The sequence below is a fragment of the Gadus macrocephalus genome, chromosome 8 (genome assembly GCF_031168955.1).
Source record: "Gadus macrocephalus chromosome 8, ASM3116895v1".
Classification (NCBI taxonomy): domain Eukaryota; kingdom Metazoa; phylum Chordata; class Actinopteri; order Gadiformes; family Gadidae; genus Gadus; species Gadus macrocephalus.
This window is the reverse complement of record NC_082389.1, coordinates 9754163-9760431: the sequence shown is the minus strand read 5'-3', so window position 1 is coordinate 9760431 and position 6269 is coordinate 9754163.

Sequence of the window (6269 nt, the reverse complement as noted above, 5' to 3'; positions counted from 1 at the left end):
TCTTCCTCCCTCCTCTTCCTCACTTAATCTCTCTCTCTCCCTCTCCTCCCCCTCTCGCCTCCCTATCTCCAACCCCCTGCTCTCTACTTCCCCCTCCCCTCCTCTTCCTCCCCCCCCCCCCCCCCTCTCCCTCATTGTGTAACGCTAAGACAAACACGGGTCTTTGGGGTCCGTCCGGGTTTCTGCGGGGGCGGAGATAAGGGCCGGCCGGTCGAGGGCCTTTCATCTGCTACTTCCTGTCTCAAGAAGGCAAACACAGGAAGTTCTGGATCTGGAGCCACTGGCACTGAGAACAATGAGGAAGGAGTAAATCAGGAGTACAGGGCAGGCAGGGTCCAGCTCCATGGGAGGTGGGCCCCTGGTGGGCCCCTGTTGGGCTCCTGGTGGGCCCCTGGTGGTCTGATCCCCTGGTGGTCTGATCCCCCGGTCTCCTTCTGGTCTTCTGGTGTCCTCCTTGTCTCCTGGCCTTCCCTCTTCCTGGTCTGCTGGCCTCCACTCCTCTCCTCCTGCGTCCTCTCCTCCTGGCCTCCTCTCCTCTCCTCCGAGTCTCCTGGCCTCCTCTCCTCTCCTCCTGGCCTCCTTGTCTCCTCTCCTCCTGGCCTCCTCTCCTCTCCTCCTGGCCTCCTCTCCTCCTGGTGTCCTCTCCTCCTTGTCTCCTCTCCTCTCCTCTCCTCCTCCTCTCCTCCTTGTCTCCTCTCCTCTCCTCTCCTCCTCCCCTCCTCTCCTCCTGGCCTCCTCTCCTCTCCTCTTGGCCTCCTCTCCTCCTGGCCTCCTGGCGTCCTCTCCTCCTGGCCTCCTCTCCTCCTTGTCTCCTCTCCTCCTGGTCTCCTCTTCGTCTGGTTCTCCTGGTCTGGTAAGTAGCAGGTAGGGGTTAGGGGTCACCTTGCCCTAGGAGGCCTACAGGTAGAGTGAGGACACTGAGAATCTAACCCACAACCTGTCCTTTGAGTCAGGGAGTTTGGCTAACTGCATGTGAAGGTTTAGTGGGATCTATTGGACGATTAGCCCGCGGCACTCCTGAACATCTCTGGAAGGAGGGATCCCCCACTTTGTGTTTCTTCGCAAGATTTCTTCCTTGCAGATTAAGGGGTATTTTTCTTGCCCTGGTGGGGGCTAGGGTCAGGGGGGTGTCATACATATTTGGCCTGTTAAGCCCTTTGAGGCTGTAATGGTGATTAAGGGCTAAACAAATAAAATTGAATTGAATCGAAATGAATCTAGTACTTTCCATAACAATACTTCAAACAAGGACCAGTCACACAACGTGACGTAGCGATCGTACCCTACATGGCGGTAGTGTCGCTGCTCCCCCCCCACCCCTCCAACCCCCACGACACCCTCCAAACTGACAGGAAGTGACATACGGAATGCGTGTAATAAAGTACTGCGCTAACAGGGATCAGATCTGGAGTGACCTTTCCTGTAGGAGGAGGAGAGGGGGGAGGGGGGGGGGGCTTCCTCTGGGCTCGGAGCTGACAGGGCGGACATTTTGGATCTCACGCTCCAGCTGTCAAAAGGAGCGACTGCTGCTGTAAACACAGCGAGACACGGAGACAAACAGATCAGGGCGTCATGTCCATTAGAACAACAGCTCTCTCTCTCTCTCTCTCTCTCTCTCTCTCTCTCTCTCTCTCTCTCTCTCTCTCTCTCTCTCTCTCTCTCCTCTCCCTCTCCCTCTCCCTCTCTCTCTCTCTCTAGAGAGCTAGGAGGTATAGAGTTACACACTGGGTCCCTCTTGGAGAGAGGGGGAGCGTGCGTGCTGAGGAAAGTGACAGCTCACTAATGACTGTCGCTGAGGGCTATTTGCAAAAATGCACGGCCTGGGACCCCCGTCACCCTCCAGACCCCCACCCATCCTGGCCCAGTCCTCCATCACCCCTAACCCCCTCCTGCCCAAAGAACGACCAAGAGATTTCTCCTCCCTACTACAGAGCCGGGCTGTTAAGGTACATCCAGCAGCGGTCAGCGTCTACACGACACAATGTGTTTGGAAGCACATTTCAAACATGCATATTGCATTTTTAATATTAATGATAATAATCATTATGACGACAGTCAGAGCTGTTCTTTAGGATTATACTCAACATCACGTATCAATACGACCACTTCAGGTCGTCTCCATCTAGCTGTGGAAAGTAGTCCTGTAATCATGACCCCCTGAACCGCGTTCTGTAGATTCAACGAGATCCTCCGACACGCGTGTGAGAATGAGAATGAAATGCAATGAAAACATCCAGATTTCATAACATGTAATATAAAACATTATTCAAATGACGACGGATTGAAGAATGGTGCGCACTCCGCCGGGGAGAGGGGGGGTATTACATCCAAGTCGGTCTGTTTATCATTTAACTGCAATCCAAGGTTTTCTGCTGCGGCCCAATGCACAGCGAGCCTGTTCTCATAATAACCCATTCATTACCCTGCCTGCCTTCCTCCCTCCCCGACCCCGACAACAGCAGCTTTGAATAATAGCAATTTGGTCGTTTTACGTTGAAATGCCTTGCTTTACAGCCTTACGGGTAAAGGTACGCGCTCCTTAAACCAAACCCTTCATCCCTCCTCACGCCTCTGCCTGTAAACAGAAACACCCTCAGCTCAGGGGTTAGGTCAGGTGTCTGAGTTCACAAACGGTCTCTCACCGCGTTAAACTCACTCACACAACAATAGGCTAATGTGAATGCATCTCTATCGTTCATTACCCGGTAACGACTGTGCATCGTAAAGTTACGGAAGGCTTTAATGAAGTGTGTTGAGTGAACAGGAGTGTAGAGGGTTCGGTGGTGGGGTTGATGAGTCCTCTGGACCCCTAAACCCTCAGCCCTGAGCCTCTAACCGTCAGACCAGGACGGGGGGTTGCCTGTGATGCTGGTACAAAGCCGACTCTCTGCCAGGGAGTTTCCTCTGCCAACCGCACTGCTGGAGAGGCGCCCTGGAGGGGGTACACTCCAGGTCTGAACCTAGCCCGTCATTCACACACAAGGGGACAATTTGTAACGTAACAAGTACTTTGAACCTCCTCTGATCCAATATGTTAATGTATGCTAATGCAGGGGGGTCACCGGTGCATTACCATATTTATAATCCTGGTCCCCCTCCAGAGGCCAGGAGCCGGACCCCTGAGGTCCTTCAGCAGTGACCTCACCTGAGAGGAGTCCTGCTCCGAGAGGGGGGAGGGTGGCGGGGCAGTTGGTGGAAGGGCCTCGTGTTGGGGTGTGTGAAGTGGGTTGTGTTTGTTGTGCTGTGGTGTGTGTTGTAACGTGATACAGCATGTGTTAAGTGTGTGTTGTGTTGCATTGTTTAATGTTGTTGTGTGTAGTAGAAGAGTAGTGTGTGTGTACTGTGTTGTTGTGTGAGTAGTGTGTTATGTTGTGTTTTATTTTCTTGTGTGTCGTGTTGTATGTTGTAGTGTTTGTTGTGTTGTACTTCATGGTGTTGTGTGTTGTGTTGTGTGTTGTGTTGGGGGGCACGGTAACCTTTAGATGGAGCCGTTCTCTGCTCCTCCAGCGGTCCATAAGCCGTGGTCCAGGGGGCTCCTCCTCGGCGAGCCGCCTGCCCCCCAGACGCAGTGCATCACTCTGGGGTTCCTGTCGGTGTGGGTGCAGCGGCGCCGTGACGCTCATCTGTACGGGCGTCATCAATAACTGTCGTCTTTAATCGACAAATTTGTCCCGTCGAAAGAGCTTGTCTTCACTCCCTTTTATTCTCTCCCTCTTTCCGTCCGTCTCTCTCTCCCTCTCTCCTTTACTCCTCCCACTCCTCTCTCTCTCTCTCTCTCTCTCTCTCTCTCTCTCTCTCTCTCTCTCTCTCTCTCTCTCTCTCTCTCTCTCTCTGTGTCTCTCTCTCTCTCTCTCTTCTCTCTCCCCCTTCTCCCTCTCTCTCCCTCCCTCCCCCCTGAAGTGTAGAGAGGCTTCACACTGGGGCCCTGAGTAGAATTGATGACACCAGATGGGGAGATGACAGAGGGGCGAGCGAGAAGGAAGAAGAGAGGAAGGAGAAGAGAAGGGTAGGGGGGGGGGGAGTGGGGGGGGGGGAGGCTTCAGACGATGATGGTGATGAAGATGGTGATGGTGATGAAGGGGGCGACGATGATGAGGAGGGTGATGATGCCACTGCATAATGCATCCTGGATCATCGACGCGGTGACTTGTTGAACAAGCTGGTGTCACAGGACCGCGCCTGCTAGCTCCCAGCTAGCTAGCGCCAGTGGTGGGCCGGTTGCCATGGCACCAGCAGAACGACTCATTAGCAAATATTAGCATCGGCTGTCGACGCAGGACTAGAGCCATGTGCCGCGGCCAACGGACTTAACTGACTTAACACTTCCTGAAGTTACATTTACTGGAACTGCGTTTGCTAACACAAATGTTTAATAATGAACAACATAAGTTGACTTCCTCGCTGACACTTATAATTAAAACACACAGAAGCATAATTAACTAAAGGGCAGATTAATCTCCCGACACACAAGATTCCCAGCACATTGTTGTCTTGGCAGAAAGGGTCTAATTCAGTCTTATTTATGAAAGCTAACTGACGAGTTTTAATTAACTGTAACCTGCACTTGATGTAACCAGCTCCTCTCTGACCTCCTAATCCGCTGTCGTCCTTGTCTCCAGAGAACAATGAGGTGAACACACCACATTATAGTTATCTCTCAGTGATGGATTAATTGTTGTTTTTATGGCATTGTATTGCTTAAAAAAACGCACATATGTCTCGGTTGACGTGCTAGCACTACAACCATACAGAGTATAATCCACTAACCATTGTGTGTGTGTTAGCATCCCTGTGGGCGTGCGCTTAATTGTGTGTCCTCGTGCGCGAACACAGGTCCGTGACTTTGTGTGTCGAATCCCTTTTGAACCGAAGACAAAAAGGCAGTTGATAGCCGAGCTAGAGAGCTAGCGAGCTAATGACCAGCGTAGCCGAGTGACATTTTCCCGCCTGGAGTCGGTTGACATTTGCGTCGAAGCCGGAGCCGTCATGGTCGACCGACGGCCGTACAAGATGGAGGAGACCGCAGGGTCTACTGTCAGGCGCCGCAGACGTGTGTACAGGTCGGCTCTGAGATGGAGACTCCACCTACAGTAGGAGGTGAGGAGGTCTGCTGGGAGATGGCGACACAACCTTCTTGAATGTTCCACACCTTCACGATGGAAGGCCTGGCGAAAAACGGGATTTAGTAATTATGTGTCCTCATGTCTTCATGTTTTCATGTTTTCACATTTTCATGACTTCATGTTTCACAGCTTCATGTGGCCTTCATGTTTTCATGTTTTCATGTGTTCATGTTTCATGGTTCATGCCTTCATGTCTTCATGTCCTCCTTCTGACACTGAAGCAATTCCTCAGGATTCCTCAGTCTTTGTTGTGGTCTGGTCTCTGAGGAGGGGGGCCGACGGGGTCTGCGGGGGTCTAACGGGGGGTAGATCGCTATGCCTGGCGACGCTGCTGCTGCTGTTGTTGTTGTTGTTTCCAAGGTGACTCGTCTCAAGTTTCATGGGCGCTTTGTTTGTGGAGCCAGCGGTCCTGTCTCTACGGCTCCACTGGCCCAGATTAGACCCCAGCCCCAGAACCCCCCCATCCCTATAGCCCACCCCCACCCCCTCAGAGACCTACCCCCCGTCGCAGATCCCTAGCCCCCCCACCAACCCCAGCCCCCCCCTCAACTGAAACCAACCCCCTCATCCCCAGAACCCCAGGGGGGAGAAAAAAATATTGAGAAGGAATGCACATGAAATCAAGGTAGTAATTAACGAAATGTCTCTACACATACGGACAAACGCCCCTTCACATTAAGAGCCTCCCGGCCCTCTCCTAGATATTTATGAGCCGTCTTCCTTACACACCAACCGGCGCCGCCTTATATATTTCATCCCATCAATAACATGACAAAGAGCTCATGTTATTGCCTCTGCTGAGACAGACAACGTGCCATTTAACCTGAGCGATGACGCCTCTCTGTTTCCACGCTCTTACTTTGACAGATGGGAGTCAAGGGCTAGTCTCATCGCTGCGCGGCTAACCGTTTTTTATAGTCTGCTAGTGTGGCTTTAAATACTGTCTTCACTGTAGCCTTGCAGCGCTTTATAGTGGGCTATAAAGCACGTAGCATTACATAGCATCTCTCAACATATCACCTGTCACAATATAACCTAGCATATTGTAGCATACCGTAGCATCTCGCAACATATCACCACTTGTCATGATATATTGTAGCATACCGTAGCATCTTTCAACATATCACCACCTGTCGTAACATAACC